The following is a 20,118-nucleotide window of genomic DNA, read 5'->3' as shown; positions in this document are numbered from 1 at the left end:
GAATTGTACTTGTACATATTGTTAATTAAAACTAGGAAACACTCTCTATGGTTTTGCACAGTATATAGAAGTAAGATAAAAAATGGCTTCTTCTTATCCGCTTAGATGGCTAAAAATTATCTGAGGAGAAGTTAGACCCAACATGTCAAACAGTTTCAACCTAGCTAGCTTTTAGCTTCTTAAACCTAAGAAGCCCAAAAGACCCAATCAAAAGCTAGCTAGCTTTTAGCTTTACATGATAGTTTTGTATGTTTTCCACGTATACTTTTTTATTAAGGAGAAAGTAATCAAAGTACAGGACTGCTGAAAAGGCTTAATACGTACCATATACGTCCACCTTGTCCCTTAAAATTCATTAGATTGTGTGGAGCCCTTTGTTGATGGATTGGAGACACGTGTGCCTGGCACTCTGGCAGATGATGAGTGAGATGTGCTTAGTTGGCAGATAAGTGTTTGTTGTTTGCTTGACATGGAATGCAATCTTTAGTGTCACTACTTCTTGATCTGGAAAATGTTGTAAATGTTGTAGGCGTTTGGCACCGAGTGTTTCACAAGCGTTCCGTATGCGCATCATATGATCAGCATTCAGCAATTAAATGGAATTGGCAAAAAAAATGGCATTCCATGTTTTTAGTGTCACACAGTTATTATTATAAATAATTATAATATTAAGCAAAATCATACAGTGTCACACAGTTGTCATTATAAATAATTATAATATTAAGTAAAATCACTTTAATTAAATGTCCAATCAGCTTGCACCCCTTTGTTTGTTTCTCAATAAAACAGGTTAAAAAAATCACTTGTGAATTGGAGCCCACTTGTGAAATGGAACACTTGTAAAATGCTCCCATGCCAAACATCACCATTATTGGTAAAGGGGGTTTACTATTTAAGTCCTGTTCATTTTTCAAGAACCTATTTTCCCGAGTAAGTGTACTTATTATGTTCTTTTTTGTTTAATTTATCTGAGTAAATATATCTTGTGGAGGCATTTTTTACCATTTTAATTTTTTCATTTACCCGCTTGGGAAATTCAAATGACCCAAATATGAAAAAATCAATTTATATGCAGGTTCCATACGTTTCTGAAATAAGAACATGGGTAAGTTGGTCAATAGGAACCACAATTCCATTGACCAATTTCCCCCCCTTAAAAATCCCGAAAACGAACCGGACCTTAATGTATAGAAACAAGGTTTAAAATTTCGATACGATATGCCCGATACGGGCGTATCGTATCGTATCTTTGAAAAAAAGATACGAGATATGCATGGAAATCAGGTGTTTCATTTTTGTTCATGTGTATCGGACCCATATCAGGGGTGCATCAAGGGCGTATCGGGGGTGTATCGAGGCGTATCGATAACGTATCGACGAAAAAGATACGACCAAAAGGTGAAAAAATAAAGGGGGAAAGCAAACTTCTTTTCCCTGAAATAATTTTTCTTTCACCCCCAAATGACTCAAACTCCAAACCTCATTCCTAAAATGCTAGATTTGCAAAAAATTGCAAGAAACAAGTGTAAATCATTAATTTTTTAAGATTTTTCAAAATTTGAAAAAATATGTAAAAATAGGTAAAGTTTTTTATAATATCTTGTGATTTTTTTTCTTGAATGTTTAAATTTTTGTTAATATACATTTTTTACATTTAAAATCACAATTTTTTGTGTTATCAGTAGATTTATGGAAATTTCATTAAGATATTTGTGAAAAAATATAAATTAACAAAAAGTTTGAAAATACAATTTTTTTCTCTACCTATAAAGACTAAATATGTTTTAGATCTATGGATTTATCTATCATATCCATAAAGCAATTGAAATTTCTTCTTTAATATTTTTTTAATTTTTTATGTTTTTAGAATTAAAAAATAAATAATAATTAATTATATTTTATCATTTGATCACAACAATTGAATATATTATAATTCTATGGATGATTTATCATATCCACAGACAATTGAAATTTCTTGTTTAATAATTATTATTTTATTTTTTTTTATTTTTAGAATTAAAAATAAATAGTTAATTAATTATATTTTATCATTTGATCACAATGATTGAATATATTATAATTCTATAGATATCCACAAAGCAATTGAAATTTCTTCTTTAATAAATCTTTTTTGAATATATTATATAATGTTTATTTATTTGTTATAATTTTTGGAAATAAATAATAAATAATTATTAATTATATTTTCACTTAGAATTTGTGCCAATGCATGTTTTATGGTTGGATAGAAGAGTTGGGTTTTTCCCATCCCATAAAACATTAAAACTTAAGAATTATAATTTATAAATTATAGTTAAGCATTAGATTTTTAATGAAATTATAATTAACTACAATATATTTCTTCATAAAACTATTAAAATATATTAATTTAATGTATATACACCTCATTGAGGTCTTATATGTAGTGTTGTTGATGTATTTTTATGTTTTATTATAGTATTTATAGTGTTTTCAAGCGTATCTATGCATATCTTAGATACCCATGTGTATCCAAGGCGTATCTCGATACGTTTCTTAAAATTGCCTTTCCGGTACACTTAGTGTTTCTGATACTTTGAACCTTGTATAGAAAGGCCCAAAGATTTGTGTGGTTTGTTGCATAATTGGAAAACAGATTTGAATTACGCAAACTGTTTGATTAAGCTTGGAGGTTGTGGAAAATATCAAAATTAATGAGAAAGAGAGAGAGAGAGAGAGAGAGAGACTGAAATTCAATAGAAGTGGATTATATCAAGGAAGACCCTACATATGTTAATCACAGAAGCTAGTGGATCACAGAAGTCATTAAAGCACGGTCTTCAGGCTACAGCCCCCCACAATTCAGACATGTGGCCTTCTCATTTTTCTGAAAATGTAGGCACATGGCATTTTCTGAGAAGTTGCTCTTAAAACCCACAACCCACTACCAGGCTACAACCCCCCACCATTCAGACATGTGGCCTTCTCATTTTCCTAGAAAGATAGACATGTGGCATTTTTTGAAAAGTTGTTAAAGCCCACAGCCCACTACCACCATTTAGGTGGCATCCTATTAATTCAATAATTATGATTCAAAAAGTGGGTAGTTTCATTCCTAAACATTCTCAATAGATAGTTATTTATTAGCTTAACACATGTTTATCCTTAGTCTATTAAATACAAATGGTGGGACCCATTAAAAGATTACCATAAACCTATGTTTGTTTTTAAATGATTTTTTTTTAAATGAAAATACTTTATTAATTACATACTTGATTTAACTTTTAGGAAGCAATCTGATTTAACTTTTAAAAATAAATAACTCAAAATAGATTTATTAGATAAATAGTAAATACCAAATAAAGTGGATTATTGTTTACCAAAAAGATTTCATTTAATATCTTAAATCAAATTAAAAAAACATAAATTAATAGTGGGTTTCAAATAAAATAGGTCAGAATAGATTGTCAATTACAAAGAAGTAAGACCCATATAAGTTTTTTTTTTTCAATTTAATTTTTGATAAATAAATAGTAAACTTCAAACTAAATTATGCATACATTTAGTTACCCCATATTTAGTACGGGGCCATTCTCTAGTTTATAATTAATAATAAGGATTTACTTAGGAGGGGTTCGGCTTTGATTGAATTGTTTTTGCTGAATTGCTTTGAAGAAGTTATAAAAACCAGTTTCACTTGAAAGTCAACGTCTTGGCTGAATAGAAAAGCATGTTTGGGCTTTCTAAGTTTTTTAACATAGTTTCTAGGTTTTCTATATGAGAGCCACCTTTGCTCAATTTGAAAGGAATGCAAATGCAAATATATGCATTACAAATACATATAAAATAATACAAAATATAAGATTCTACATATTTGTATTTGTACTCCTTCCAACTGAGCCTTAAGTCAATGCCTTGGCTGCATGAAAGCCTCCCAAATGGGTACTAATTAAATAGCCTTTTTTTAACTAGAATCAATAAGGTGTTTCAAAACTCAGTCTTGGGGCTTGTGTTAGGGACGGTTTAAACAAGAGTTTACTTCACTTTTGTTAGTTAGGAAGGCTGTGACCCACAGTTTCAGCCATGGACTAAAACGACGTCATAGCAGAAGTAGATTGTGTTTAAACAATAACACCCCGCATCAGTCATAAGTACTGTTATGCCCTACAACCATTCTAATCTCTCACTTTGCATGTATAACTGATATGAGACAGTACTATTGATTAAACAGCCTCAGAATGGCTTAGCCATCAAGTGCAGCTAATTCAGACTTTAAAACTAATACCAATGGATGACGACCCTTTTCTTCCTAAGTGATTGATTCACCTTTTTCAACTGTCTGGATTGAATAGGCCAGGATATGCCAATTTTATAAATAAATCAAATTTGATATGAAACATGATAACATTTTACAATATTAGGGATCTCTCTGTATAGGAACAATTTATCCCCATATTCGATCTGTTGTTGAGTCTTGAGGATGGTGTGTTCATGACAGCATCATCTTCTGGTCATGTCATGAAGGCAATAAAAACCTCTCATCCGAGCTACCCAACATATATAGATCCTTTTATAACCTTATTCTCCAATAAAAGACCTTGTTGTTATTCGACATGGGAACTGTGACAGCAACCCTCTGGTTCAGCTCTCGTACCTTGACGTTTATAGTGAAACCATAAATCAAGCAGATGAAAAAAAAAAAAAAAAAACAAGAACATGAATTTTGAGAAGCACACACGCATCACTTGCGAAGGAAAGGGCACAATATTGAGTACAAATTTTATTTAGCTTTTTCAAGAAATAAAAGTTTTGCTTGCAGGGGATAAATTTTCCTCAGGCAAAACCTATAATGTATGAATCGCACTGTGAAGCAAAATACTTGAATCAGTGATAAAAGAGACACAAGGACATATCATAATTGAATCTTTGGACGTTGTTAAAGTCTTTAATCATATATATAATATTTTTAAATTGAAATTTTGAATTAACTTGTAACAAATATTTGAAATGTCATTGTCAACACAAATTAAAAGAAATGAAGATAAATTCAAAGAAACTTAATTTTTATTTTATTTGTAAAATGTAAATTGGGATACGAATTCTCTTTTTTTTTTTTCTTCTTTTTGCAAAGAAAATTCTCTGATTCTTTTGTCTTGAACAAAATCCGAAACCGCAACTATAACTTGCAATTATGAGAAGCAAGCAACAATCAGCCTTGTGTGAACAAAATTTTCCTTACGATCAATCGATGATTAGAACATGAACGGTTGAAAGCAGTATCCTCAATTGTAGAAGATTTCTTTTTGGATGTGGCAACTTGGTGGAAGCTTCCTTGGCTATAAGAATTTGACAAACGATTTCTCTTTTATTGCAATAAATTGACAGAAACCTTTTGACAGTAGGAACTTAAAGATCAAAATCCCCACAGTTGATGTGGTACAAAGTTGTAGCAATTTCAGTGCTTTGGCGGTTGAATAGCTGGAGTACTTGTTCTTTCTTCCTTGATTTTGGTGTAGCCGTCCCTTCTTCTATTTTTTTTTTTTTAAAAAAAAAAGAAACAAGACTAAGGGAAGGATTGAGTGGCAGAAGGCAAAAGAATTAAGGATCCAAAGAGTGAGAATGGTGGGAGCTTGCTCTTCTTTCCCCATCTATTTATAAGGGTATAAACAGATTGAATTTGAATCAGATAAGGCAATATCCAAATTCGAATCCGATTAAATATTCGAATATTCGATTCGATTTGAATTTGACTAATTAATTATTTTAGGTAATTAATAAATATATAAAATAAATATTTTAGTTACATAAAGTATATAAATATATAAATTATTTATATAATTTAATTATTATATATAAATTATAAAACATTTAAAAAATTTATATATTATAAATAAGAATTAAATAATGGGTCAAATTTGAATATTTATCGAATCGAATCAGGTCATATCCAAATTCAAATCCAATTAACTATTTGGTATGAATAGGATATCCGTATTCAACTGATTAAATATTTGAATTATCCAAATTCGATTTGATTATATCAAATCTCCAAATCAAAATCGAATTTTCAGAATACCTTTGACACCCCTATCTATTTATAATATATTGTTTTTGATAGATTCGGCCCAGATTTAAATTCAACTAGCTGGTATAATTGATACTGGCCCACTAGGATTGATAGTTCGGTGATCAATTTGTAATCCCCAATCCCCATTTAAATGCAAATTAGGAGAATGAATTGAATTTTCCTTCCAATTATTTAGAGCCAAGTGGCAAAGGAGGTGGGCCCATGAAGCTTTTAATTCATTTGACCAACAGTGATTTCCAAATTTAGTTGATCAATCAGGCTTTCTTGATATGCTCATTTCCTTTTAAATGGGATTCTCAGTAATCCCAATCTAAGATTTGGCCAATCTGTCCATCCAATGATAGATTTAAATTTAATATTTTCCTTTTTTTTTTTTTCTTGAGATCATGCACCGAATGTTTGAAACGTAAGCCCATGACCCATTGAATGTTTTGATGATACATATATATCATAAATTTCAAAGGATGGTAGCTGGGGTCGTCCATTTTCTCTATTTGGTAGCTGCTTCCTTAATTATGATCTCCATTAATATACTTTCAGGTTGGTATTTTTGAGATCATTTTTGTCAATGAAATCGGTACATTTTCATGAGTGGCTTGATATCATCATTTCTTATTATATCAACATCGCGTGTAGCGGTGGATTAGTGATTGGATTTGGGTGAGATCATTATTTGATGGTACACTTGAACGGGCTTTCATGTTGTTCAACCTGAACGGCTGAACCCCATATAATAATAAATGTTTAAGATAAATATTTATACCTCCTCTCTTATTTTTGATAGGACTTAAATTTCCTTTATTATAATAAGATAATGTTATTGATGGAGGGTGATTTGACCTGAACTCCTAACTAGGTGATATGTGGATATGACTCAGTGTAAGTGACAACTCAGCATGACAGCTTGGTCAAAACTCAATGTAATTAGTTTGCTGAAACCCCAACAGAATAACTCTGTAAGACAGTTCGCTACAGCTCAAGGCAGTTCACTATTGGAGCTAGCTTCAAGGGAGCTTGCTACAAAGGAACTCGCTATTGAATAACTCGGAGCTTTCAAGAAATTTCCTACCCGACAAGATCGCACTTGTTAGACTGCTCCCACGTCTCTTGTCTGATGGTGCAGCACCTGCCAGTCCAGAGGACTACACCCACGTCTCACATTAGGCGGCGTGGTACACGTCGACTCCGCATAACGTCTCTCAACCAACAGGACCGTACACTGCGATGATACCTGCCCCAATCGAATCAGCCTGGCGAATAACGGCTGTAGCAAAGGATCAAAGGCGGTTACACCCGATTTGACAAAACATCACTATATAAAGGTCTCGATCCCCAAGGGACGAGGTAACTTGAACAAGGTGATTTCGCGCTATCTGCACTCTTATCTCTCTTACTATTCTCTGCAGTTCTCTCTCAGAGTTCTAACTTAAGCATCGGAGTGTTCCCGTTGGGCGAACTCCCCGGGGATCCTTCACTGTCTTCTCAATCTCAGGTGCTGTCCGCTGCCAGCTAGGAGCCAAGCCACCGCCAGCTAGGAGTGACCAGATTGCGCTACACCATTTGGCGTCGTTTGTGGGAACGCTTCGAAAAGCTTTCCACCAAAACTTTGCAAACTTCAGTTCTCATGGCTTCCTCCAGCAACGTAGCACACAGTGCAGAAATGAACACCGTCGGGGAGCAACTCCAGGTCCCAGCGGTGTGTATTGGACAGTTCACCATCCCCCTCTCTGCGGATGGAGTTCCCATCCTGAACGTGCCTCAGACAATGGCGCCCGTGAACGCTCCACTCCCTTCCACGGTTAGAATGACCTTCGCCGAACCCTCTCTTGTTCCCCTCGTGACCTCTCAAAATCAGCTTGAAGATTGGGTGCAATGCATGCGAGCCATGAAAGATCAGATGCAACAGGTCTAGTAGTTCCAACTATATCAGTAGCAAGTGTTGGACCAAGTTTCTCAGCATCACTATCAGCAGCAGTTTCCTCCGTTGCCTCAGACCCAGTAGCCGCTTCCTCCTCGACATCCTCTCAAGAGTCAAGTCTCATCCCACGGGAGGAAGGAGAGACCAGTTACCCCCGCCTCGCTGCGCGCAGTCAGGTCAGGAGGGTCCCAGCCTACGATGCACGCATCACCACAGCTTTCTGAGTTTGTGGCCCTACTTGTGGAGAACCGGCTCGAGGTCTTGGCTGCAAACTCCAGGCAAGATCCCTCTATCCGCAACCATCACCAGCAGTCCATCCCCCTCCCTGCGAAGACTGTGCCTGATAATACCGAGGCTAGCAGCACTAATGCGGAGCCCATAAAAAAGCAGCGGAGACGTCGCCGAGCTCACTGAACTGCAACACACGACCTGCCTGAGCTCAAGGGTAAGGAAGAGGTAAGCTCGGGTGAAATAAAAGCCACTCTGCTCCTCTCTGTACCATCCCCTCTGTCTCCAGAACTCTTGGTCGTCTCAATGCCCAAGGACTTCAAACTACCTCCCTTGGACAAATATGATGGGTCGTTTGACCTGAATGACCATGTTGACGCCTTCTAATAACAAATGCACTTGGCTAGGGCCAGTGAGTCCTGCATGTGCGTGGCTTTCTCCACCACTTTCAAAGGAGTGGCCTGTACATGGTACAGGAACCTCGGCCCGAGTCAATAAGAAGTTGGGCGCAGTTCGTGCAAGTCTTCACTTCTCACTTTGTCACCAGCAAGCGGTGCCCGAGGACCCAGGAGAGCCTCCTTGGCATAGTCCAAAGGGAAGGAGAATCTATCTGAAGCTACACCAAGCGGTTCAATGACGCTTGTTTACAAATACCTGACCTAAACCCCGCAGTTCGGCTTACCGCGGCCAAGAGAGGCATCACGCACAAAGACTTCAAATGGCATGTGGTTGTTAATCGACCCAAGACGGTAACCGAGCTCCTCAAGCTCGCGGACCAGTTTATAGGGACAGAGGAGGAAATCAATCAGAAGGGTCAGTAGATCCATGAAAAAAGAAAAAGAGAAGTCGAACCCTCGACCTAGGGGGACAACAAGAAGAAGAAAGACCTAGCTCGGGGGACAAGGCCAGGTCAGCCTTTCCGAGCTCCACCAGCAAAGAGAACAGACTACACGCCCTTGAACGCAAAGCAGGCCGAGATTCTTATGGCGATCAAGGATGCCCCGTATGTGAAGTGGCCACCCTGACTGAAAGGGGACCCTAATGTAAGTAATAAAAATTTCTACTGTAGCTTCCATAAAGATCACGGTCATAGTACCGAGAGTTGTAAAAACCTCCGCGATGAGATAGAGGAGCTCATCCGTCGCAGATACTTAAGAAACTTTGTACAGAATAATAATAATAAAGTAGGTCGGCAGGGGGAGAAAAGTAGAGACACTCCCAAATCCAGTAGGCAAGCAGAGCAGCCACAGAGGCCGCCCCCGGAAGAAAAACTAGTTCGGGGGACTATCCATGTGATCGTCGGAGGATCGATCGTTGCGGGCTACACCTCGGACATCAGCTCGTGAGGTCGAAAGGGAAGACCAGAATCCCCTGAAGCGGCCAAGGACAGAAGACCCGATCTTCTTCATGGAGGATGACGCGTGTGGGGTCCACTAACCCCACGATGATGCGCTCATCGTGAAGATAAGGATCAACAACTTCGAAGTCAAGCGTGTCATCGTCAATTCCAACAGTTCGGTGGACATTCTCTTCAAGGCAGCATTCGACAAGCTTCAGCTCCAAGAAGGCGATCTCAAGCCCGCAAATACTCCCTTGGTGGGCTTCAGCGGAGAGGAAGTCAGGCCCCTGGGGAGAATCACTGTACCTGTGGAGGTCGGCACCTGGCCTAGCATAGTGAGGCTCAACCATGACTTCTTGGTGGTTGTGACTCCCTCCCCGTACAATGCCATAATAGGTCAGCCCATCACCATTGCCCTATGTGCGGTGGTCTCCACTTATTATCTGGCAATGAAGTTCCCTACGAACTTCGGAGTTGGGGTGATGCGGGGCGATCAACTTGAGTCTCGCAAGTGCTACGTTGCCGCCCTCAAAGGGAAAGCCAAGGTGGCAAACGACATCAAGCTGGAGCGACCTACGGAGCAGTGTGAGGAGCGAACTACACCCATAGAAGAGACCGTCTCCATCCCAACTTCAACAGAGGATCCAACTCGGACACTCCAGATCGGCGCTTTAATCGAGGAGCCCCTGCGATCCCAACTAGTAAGTTTTTTACTTAAAAATTTAGATGTTTTTGCATGATCCGCGGCAGAGATGTCTGGCATAAACCCTAGCATCATCACTCACAAGCTGAATACCGATCCTGTAGTTAGGCCCGTTAGACAAAAGAAATGCAACTTAGCCCCAGAGCACTGGCGAGTAGTTGACGAGGAGGTCGAGAAGCTCCTTGCAGCCGACTTTATCAAGGAAGTCCATTACCCGAGATGGGTGACCAACCCCGTTCTGGTAAGAATGGCTAACGGTAAATGGCGCATGTGCGTCGATTATACCGACCTGAACCGAGCTTGCCCAAAGGACTGCTCCCCACTCCCCAAGATCAACCGTCTAGTGGATGCGACCTTAGGGCATGAGTTGCTGAGTTTCTTAGACGCCTATTCGGGCTACAACCAGATCAGGATGGACCCTGCTGATGAAGAAAAGACGGCCTTCATAACTGAGCTCGGCCTGTACTGCTACAAGGTCATGCCCTTCGGATTGAAAAATGTCAAGGCAACATTCCAGAGACTTGTAAATAAATTGTTTGAGTCATTGATCGGCAAGAAAATAGAATGCTATGTAGACGACATGGTCGTCAAAACTCAATTTTCAAATGACTTAATAAAAGACTTGCATTCTGTCTTTGAAATTTTGCATAAATTTAATATGAAGTTAAACCCAAACAAGTGTATTTTCGGTGTCACCTCGGGTAAATTCCTAGGGTACATCGTTAACCGGCGCGGCATTGAGGCCAACCTGGATAAAATTAAGGCCATCCTAGATATGAAACCACCCCGGAAATTGAAGGAGGTTCAGAGGTTGAATGGGCGCATAGCCGCTCTGAGCCACTTCATGTCCAAATCGGTAGATCGTTGCCTGCCTTTCTTTAAGGTGATTAAAAGAAAAGGCTTTGAATGGACCAAAGAATGCCAGCTCACGTTCGACGAGCTCAAAAAGTACCTTGCCAGTATCTCAGTCTTAACCCGACCCGAGGAGGGTGATGTTTTGGAGTTGTACCTCTCTTCAAGTGACGAGGTGGTCAGCTCAGTACTAATATGAAAGGTAGATAGTCCAACGACCTATCTACTATGTTAGCAAAGTGTTGCAGGGAGCAGAGACGAGATATCCAGAGATTGAAAAGTTGGCGTATGCTCTAGTCATGGCAGCTCGGAAGCTTCACCCGTATTTTCAAGCTCATACTGTTGTCATCCTCACCAACAAGCCTCTGAGGCAAGTCTTACTCAAGCCCGAGGTCTCTCGTAGGTTGACGATGTGGGCCATCTAACTCAGCGAGTACGACCTTCAGTACAAGCCGTGAACTACTATTAAGGCCCAAGCCTTAGCCGACTTTATCGCGGAATGTACTTTCAACACCGAAGTCCCTAGGCCGGTCGAGCCCGAGGTTCCCAGGCTAGTTGAGCTCGAGCACCGTGAAGTAGCAACCAGTGCGGCTTCTCTCCTAGTTAGATCGAACCCGAGCTGGGATGAGGAGCCCTGGATCCTTCACGTAGATGGCTCGTCCAACCAACAGGGCAACGGAGCTGGAATCGTTCTGTATGGGCCAAGCGAGGTGAAACTAGAGTACGCGTTACACTTTGAGTTCACGACATCCAACAATGAAGCGGAGTATGAGGCGTTACTAGCCGGGCTGGCTCTAGCAAACGAAGTGAAAGACAAACACATCGTCATCTGTAGTGATTCTCAACTCGTGGTCAACCAAGTTACAAGTGAATACGAGGCCCGCGAGCCAACTATGATCGCCTACTTAGCCAAAGTAAGAGAGGCTCTGTTCGACTTCCAATCACACTTCATAAAGCAAATCCTGAGATCAGAGAACGCTGAGGTCGACGCCCTGTCCCGGTTAGCCAGCACCAGTGATAACACCATGAGAACCGTGTACATAGAGAACTTGCCTCGGCCTAGCATTCTCGGGGAGACAGAGGAAGAGGTCGCTCCTATCGTTCGAGCAAAGCCGAGCTGGATTGATCCGCTCGTGAGCTTCCTACTACACGGGACCCTCCTTGCAGATTGCAATGCCGCCAGAAGGGTAGAGCGTCAGGCGACCAAATACGTCATGATAGACGAACGACTATACTGAAGATCTTACACGCTCCCCTACCTGCGCTGCTTGCGACCTTCTGAAGCCGAGCTCGTGCTCTACGACACTCATGAGGGCCTGTGCGGTGGACACTTGGGGGACAGGGCTCTCGCCCAGAAAGCGCTACGACAGGGATACTACTGGCCAACGATGAAGACAGATGTGATCGAACTTGTTAGAAAGTGTGACAAGTGCTAGAAGCACGCCAACATCCACCATCAGTATGCCGCCGACCTGAAGTATCTCACCAGCTCGTGGCCTTTCGCACAGTGGGGGATCGATATACTCGGACTATTTCCGCCAGCGATAGGGCAGAGGAGGTTCTTAGTGGTGGTGGTTGATTATTTCACTAAGTGGGTAAAAGCTGAACATCTCACAACGATCACAACCCGGAATGTGCAGAACTTCTTCTAGAAGAGTATAGTGTGTCGTTTCGGACTACCCCGAGTACTGATCTCTAAAAATGGTAAGCAGTTCGAGGATATCAATTTCTAGAACTGGTGTCAAGATATGGGAATTCAGCAAAATTTTACTTCGGTGGTGCACCCTCAAGCAAATGGTCAAGCGGAGGTCACAAACAGAGCCATTCTCTGCGGACTGAAGGCACGCCTCGATCGAGCTAAGGGACTAAGGGCAGACGAGCTACCTAGTGTACTTTGGGGTTATCGGACCACAGTAAAGACCGCAACATGCGAGACTCCCTTCAACCTTACTTATGGCATTGAAACAGTCATTCTAGCCGAGATCGAAGTCCCCACACTACGTCTAGAAGTGTATGATGACAAGGCAAATGAAGACAAGCTACGCACCAACCTTGACCTACTTGACGAGGTACGGGACCTCGCATACATTAGGACCGCGGCCTACCAGCAGAGAGTAGCTCGGTACTATAATGCTAGGGTCAAGAAGCGGAATCTCCACGTCGGAGACCTGGTCCTTCATAAAGTTATGGTGCCTGAGCCCGGTGTTGGTAAGATTGGGCCAAATTGGGAAGGACCCTACCGAGTAAAGCGAGTGCTCGGGGAAGGAACGTATGAGCTCGAAACCCGAGCTGAGTGGACTGTAGTCGCTCTCGGAGCCTAAGGGCCAAAACGCCGAGCTAACAAGAGACCTCGTCACTATAAGACCCAGTCGCCTCTATGGCATGGGCGAACTCTAGGAGAGTGGACCATATGTCACTCCCCCAGCCTAAGGGCTAAAACGCCGAGCTAACGAAGACCTCGGCATTGTATAAGGTCTAATCGCTTCATCGGCATAGGCCAAGTGTTAATACCAAAGGCAGCTCGGGTGTGAATTCTATGATGCATAGCCTGCCTCAATATACAAGTTGGACCCGCTAAGGACAACCGGCTTTAACCTAAGTAACCCAGGCGCATACAGGTCGGGCATATGCTCACTGTGCTGATCACCTCGGTGTACATTATAAAGTCACCCCTACTAAGTACGAGGAGACAGCTCGGAGTACAATAGTTGAGAAACCCCACTTCGGGTGCTTAGCTCTAGCAATTTGGGTGAAACAGTGACTTTGACAAAAGAGTAAATAACATAATACTTAGCAGGAATAAAAAAGGAACATTTCATTACTAGTTCTAAAAGAAAAAGAAACCGGGCCTAATAGCCCGGGGGAGTACACCAACAAAGCAAAAAGAAAAGAAAGAGAACCGGGCTCAGCCGCCTAGGAGCAACCACTTCAAGAGAATCATTTTCAGAAGAAGAAAAAAAAAGAGAGCAACCAGCCTTAAGGTCCCACATTGTTACGCCCTCAAGGTTAAGGCCGAAGAACTTCTTCCGGACCAGTCACCGACAAAGCTTGAACCACAAGCGGTAGGACTTAGAGCCATATTCGACCTAGAGGTCGTGGAACTACTGGGACTCTCTAAAGTCCTCCACCACCTTGGCCTGCTCTGCCTTCACCACGGCGTCGAAGTTTTGGGTCCGCTCATGGAGCGTGGACTCCAAACTCTGGACCTACTGGCGACGAAGCTCCCTCTCTACCGTCACCCTCGAAACTCCTCCCTATAATGGGCGCTTTCCTCAGACAGTCGGGAGATCCGTGCTTCCTAGTCCCTAACGAGTAGCTCCTGGGCCTCACTCCCCTTTTGAGCCTGGAAACTCTTCCTGGGCCTGGTCGAGCTCGCGTTGGAGGCTCTGCACACTCGACCTCTGATTGATGGCATCCTGGAAGTGAATGGCAATCTAACAAGCCATGGCGTGGATAATGGAGTTTAGCTGCCAACAAAAGGCCGAGGTAAGTGGGAGAGAAAGAGAAAAAAGAGGGAGGAAAAAGAGAAGAAGCAAGCGGTGGGACCTCTGGTGTGGATAGCAGAGTTTCACTGCCTCCCATGGCTACCCCCTCAAAGGGCACAGGTGGGACCTCTGGCGTCGGAACAAAGGCTGAGTCAGCAGCCTTGAACTCAGTAGTTCCAGAGGTGGACGCTTGGTCAGGGCGCGACCTCTTCGCCCTACGCTTCTAGTTGCTCGATAGCAGGCGACGTGCATCTACACCAGACATGGCTACAAGAATCACAAGGCATTAGTCCAGCTCAAAAAAAAAAAAGAGAAAAGAAAAGAAAAGAAAAGGTGACCTAAGGTTGACTTACCGGGGCTCAAACCATCCTGCATGAGCTTATCCTCAGCCAAGTAGTCTCAATAGAGGAAGCCTAGCCCCGCCCAAGACTACAGCGTTTCCTGAACTTTCGGGTCTAGCTCAACGCCCGGATCCTGAATGGCGGCCCTCTAGTGGGTCGGAAAGGGCCACCCCTCGGGGTTGCGAACTACAAAGTAACCCCGCTTCCAGGCTAGGATCTTGTTTGAAAGATCGTGGAGGAGCTTGAAGCCAGGACGAGGGGAAAAGTAATACGAGCACCTCTCTGGAGGGGCTCCGGGGGAGGCATTCTTAATTGAAAGGATAGTGACAAAGATGTCAAGGGAAAGAGGAAGACAGTACTTGAAAAGCAGAGAAATTGTCCCAACCACATTCGGGATTGAGTTCGGATGGAGTTGGTCTATGGTGACATTAAAATGGGTAAGAACCTCCACTATCAAAGGATGTCGAGGGAGTCGGAGACCAACCATGAGCTACTCCTCAAAGACCACAATCTCATCGTGGTTGTGCTCCTAGGGATAGTTACCGGATGGGAGGCTGTAGATGAGATCCCTGGGGAGGTTATAGTAAGAGACTAGGGCTTGAAGTCTCTCCTCTGACATGGAGGAAGGGCCGAAGCTATCAAGCTCCTGACCCCGGGAAGTGGAAGCCAAGTTACCGGAGGCCTCACGGACTTCCGAAGCCTGCCCTTCGGGGAACCCCCAAGCTCCCCCTGAGCTCGAGGGGACCTCACCCTGATTGTCGTCTCGGGAAAAACCACCGTAGTACGGATACCCAGACATTGTTTGGACAGAGCAGAGGACTCATCGAAAAAGTGGGCTGAGAAAGCGACGAAGAACAAGGAGAGCTCGAGCAAACAAGGCGAAGGCGCGACCTCAAAACTGAATGCAAGGCAAGTTGGCATAAGGAAAATGAGGCCTGGGGCCCTCCTATTTATAGCCACTATGCCAGAAAAACCAACGGTCTCGATCAAAGCAGATCCAACGGCTTACAATATAGCCGGTCGCATGTCCTCCAAAATTGAAGAAGAGACGGATGCACGTCTTCCCAAATTGAATGCAGTTTGGCGCATTTTTTGACGCCCAAAAAATCCAGAAATTGTCTGACACCCACGCATATACATCATGCGAACAATCAACCTAGTTTGAATTACGGGTCAAATCTACCCGTCACTTCATGAACTCCCCATGCTAGGGTGAGACCCTTAGCCCGTGGAGTGGGGGGCAATTGATGGAGGGTGATTTGACCCGACCTCCTAACCAGGTGACACGTGGACATGACTCAGCGTAAGTGACGGCTCAGCATGACAGCTTGGCCAAAACTTGGCGTAATAAGCTCGCTGAAACCCCAGCAGAATAACTCTATAAGACAGCTCGCTACAGCTCAAGGCAGCTCGCTATTGGAGCTCGCTATAAAGGAGTTCGCTACAAGGGAGCTTGCATTGAATAACTCGGAGCCTTCGGGAAACTTCTTACCCGACAAGACCGTGCTTGTCAGACTGCTCCCACGTCTCTTGTCTGACGGCGCAGCACCTGCCAGTCCAGAGGACTACGCCCACGTCTCACGTCAGGCGACATGGTACACGTCGACTCCGCATAACGTCTCTCAACCGACGGGACCATACACTGCGATAGATACCTGCCCTAACTGAATCAGCCTGGCGAATAACGGCTATAGCAGAGGATTAAAGGTGGTTACACCCGATTTGACAGAACATCACTATATAAAGGTCCCAATCCCCAAGAGACGAGGTAACTTGAATAAGGTGATTTCGCGCTATCTGCACTCTTATCTCTCTTACTATTCTCTATAGTTTTCTCTTAGAGTTCTAACTTAAGCATCGGAGTGTTCCTGCCGGGCGAACTCCCCGGGGATCCTTCACTGTCTTCTCCATCTCAGGTACTGTCCGCTGCCAGGTAGGAGCCAAGCCACTGCCAGGTAAGAATGACCAGATCGCGCTACATCAGTTATATTTAACAGAAATAGTAAAAAAGACTTTCATATTCTTTATTATTCTTTAATTTAAATTTTGGATAAAATATAAAATATCGCCTACGTTTTCTAACAATTATATAAATCTCTCCTGTGATTTCACCTTAACAAAAACCTTCCCCACCAACGTACGTAATGTGTTAATTTTATTAAAATGACATATTTACCCTTAAAATGTACATTTACTAAATATCTTGTTTACTCTTTCTCTCTCTTTCCATCTTCCCCATCCTCTTGACCAAGACAGCGAGACTGACGGTAAGATTCCAGCCAACTCTACCATATCGACAACTCCTATTTTCCGTTCAAATTAATTTCATTCCCTCTTCTCTTATCTCTTATGTGTCGATATTGAAGTACAAAACACTAATAGGACACAACTATAGAGGACACATTCTCACCAAAATGATTTGGAAGTAACCAACAGACCCAAAAATACAAGCATGTTACCCCATGGCCGGATGTTTTTTGCACAAAACTTTTTCCTTGTCTTCGTGGCCACATCAATTGGATCTTTTTCTAAACTAATCAAAACGGTAGCTTTGATTTTCTTTTTCTTTCTCTTTCAATTTTTCTTGCTGATATTTTTTCTAGGTTGCCTTCTTGTTTTGATAGTTTGGGGATGTATGTTTGAAATTAAATGACAAAAGGACAATGGTCCATCTTTTTCAATTTGTGACGGTTATTGGGTTTCTGGATAGATTTAGATGTGGGCTATATATATACTTTTGAGGACAAAGGTTTTGGCCGGAGAATCTGAGATTGACTCAATGATCTCCTTGGATAACGAATTTGCTTATGATAAAACCTAGATCTTAAACATGCTTAAGGAATTGGAGACTTTGATGGAGAAAACAATTTCTAGTATGATATTCATGGAACAATTTGGCATTAAAAACCGAAAAATGACGAACTGAACCAGTCAACTAGTTAATCAATTGGCCTCGGTTCAATTTCAGTTATCGGTTTTCTAAAAATCGATAGTACTAGTTTGGTTACAAAAAAAAAGGCCTATGGTTCAGTGGACACCCTTAATACAGATATGTGGCCTTCTCATTTTTTTTGGAAAGTTAGACACGTGGCATTTTCTGATAAATTGCTACTAAAGCCTACAACCCACTACCACCATTCACAAATAGGGTTCAAAAAGTGGGTAGTTTCACTCCTAAATATTCTCGATAGACAATTATTTATTAGCTTAACACATGTTTATCCATAGTCTATTAAATACAAATGGTGGGACCCATTAAAAGATTACCATAAACCCATATTTGTTTTTAAATGATTTTTTTTTCAAAAAGAAAATACTTTATTAATTACAAACTTGATTTAACTTTTAGGAAGCAATCTAGAGAGAATTCACTAGCTAATATGGATTCACCAAGACTTTTAAGCACTTATTTTTAACATAAGCACTCTCAAACATGACCTAAATCATGGCTAAAGGGACATTTTGGGGTTTTAAAATATTTCAAGCACATGTGATATAACATACAAATAGATCAGATCATCATCCGATCCGATCTGATCCGAGATTCGATCACATTTGGTCAAATTCGGATCACCCCTGTTCGGATCTTCAGATCGGATAATAGGATCCAATCAGAAATCTAATCGGATTCATCATATCACTCTCTATCCAATCTGAGAAGATTGGATCCGATATATTATATATTTATAAATATAAATATAAATATATATATATATATAATACATATATGTGTTATTTACTTATTTATTTATAAATATATTTTTTAAAAATTTGTTATATTATTTATTTTTTATAAAAACCATGTATATATATGATGAAAATAATAAAAAATACTTGTATTTTTTGTTTTTACTTTATTTAAATTAGTATATTTTATTTTTCTTTTAATAATTTATTATTTTTTAAAGAAAACAAATCAGATCGGATCAGATCCAAAGATCCGACTTACCGATAGGATTCAAATTCAAATCGAGTCCTATGATATCCAATCGGATCAAATACAACATGACAGTGTCATATCAGATTTGAATATACCCCGATTCAAATCCGATCCGATCCGTTTGCATCCCTAGATGACATCACCCAACAATGATGTTTTAGTCCATTTTATAAATAGAGGGTAGTCTTAGTATTTAGCATAAACATGAGGGGAGGTTTAAGTCTTTTACCTTTTCTTTTGATTTTCACTAGTAAGTGTGTTTGCACGTAGTAATTCTAGATGATGATAATGATAGTAATAATGTATCCATTTTTTTATAAACTTTATGTATTTTTTATTTTTATATTTTTTGTTTTTTAATATTAATTGGATGTGGATTGAAAATCCAAATCTAATTACATAAACACCTCATCCAAATATATGATAATCGGATCAAGTTGTGAAGTTTCAAGTATCATTGATAGGCCTACTTGCTTGGCTAGATTCTTCTTTTTGTAATGATTAATCTTTTTGGTGTATCATTTTTTATTTATTTATCAAAAAATTGTAAGATTTAAATAGAGGGAACTGAATGTAGTGATAGTTCAATTTACAATTTAAACCTCATAATTAATTAGGGACTAAATTTAAATATGAGTATTTTAGTGAAAAGAAAGTTCCACAATCTTATTCATATTTTTAATAATAGTGTAAATATAGAATTATAGATGATTTCAATTTTTTCTATAAATTTTTTGTATTTTTGTGTGTAAAAATAATTATAATATGTCACACTTACTTTTTGTTTAATATGAAAAATATATGATATTATACATGTGCCTAAATGTTTTTTTGATAAATTTATGTATTTTTATATTTTATTAACTTTTATTATTTATTTATGAAATTAAAGGTTAACATGTTTGACCCAAAATTTGAACTATTGATTTATGCCAAACAGCAAAATAATTTCATTTTTGGTCAGTTCTAAATTATGTATTTCATTTTCATTACCAATAAAAATAATTATTGTTTATTATGCTTATTTTTTACTTTGATTAATAAAAATACCATAAATGTGTCTAATTTTTTTATATTTTTTGTAGGTTTCTATATTTATTTCTATTTTAAAATTTTTATTGCCTAACTATGACTTTATAGGTTGATCAATTTGATTCGGATGGTTGAATTGCTTAGTCACTACTTGAATTAAAAATGGTTTTGTTTTTGAGTCAGTTTTAAAACATATAGGTTTATATTGTTAAA

The sequence above is a fragment of the Nelumbo nucifera genome, chromosome 1 (genome assembly GCF_055504915.1).
Source record: "Nelumbo nucifera cultivar China Antique chromosome 1, China Antique-T2T, whole genome shotgun sequence".
Lineage (NCBI taxonomy): Eukaryota > Viridiplantae > Streptophyta > Magnoliopsida > Proteales > Nelumbonaceae > Nelumbo > Nelumbo nucifera.
The sequence above is the reverse complement of the archived record's forward strand: the minus strand, read 5'-3'. Positions refer to the sequence as shown.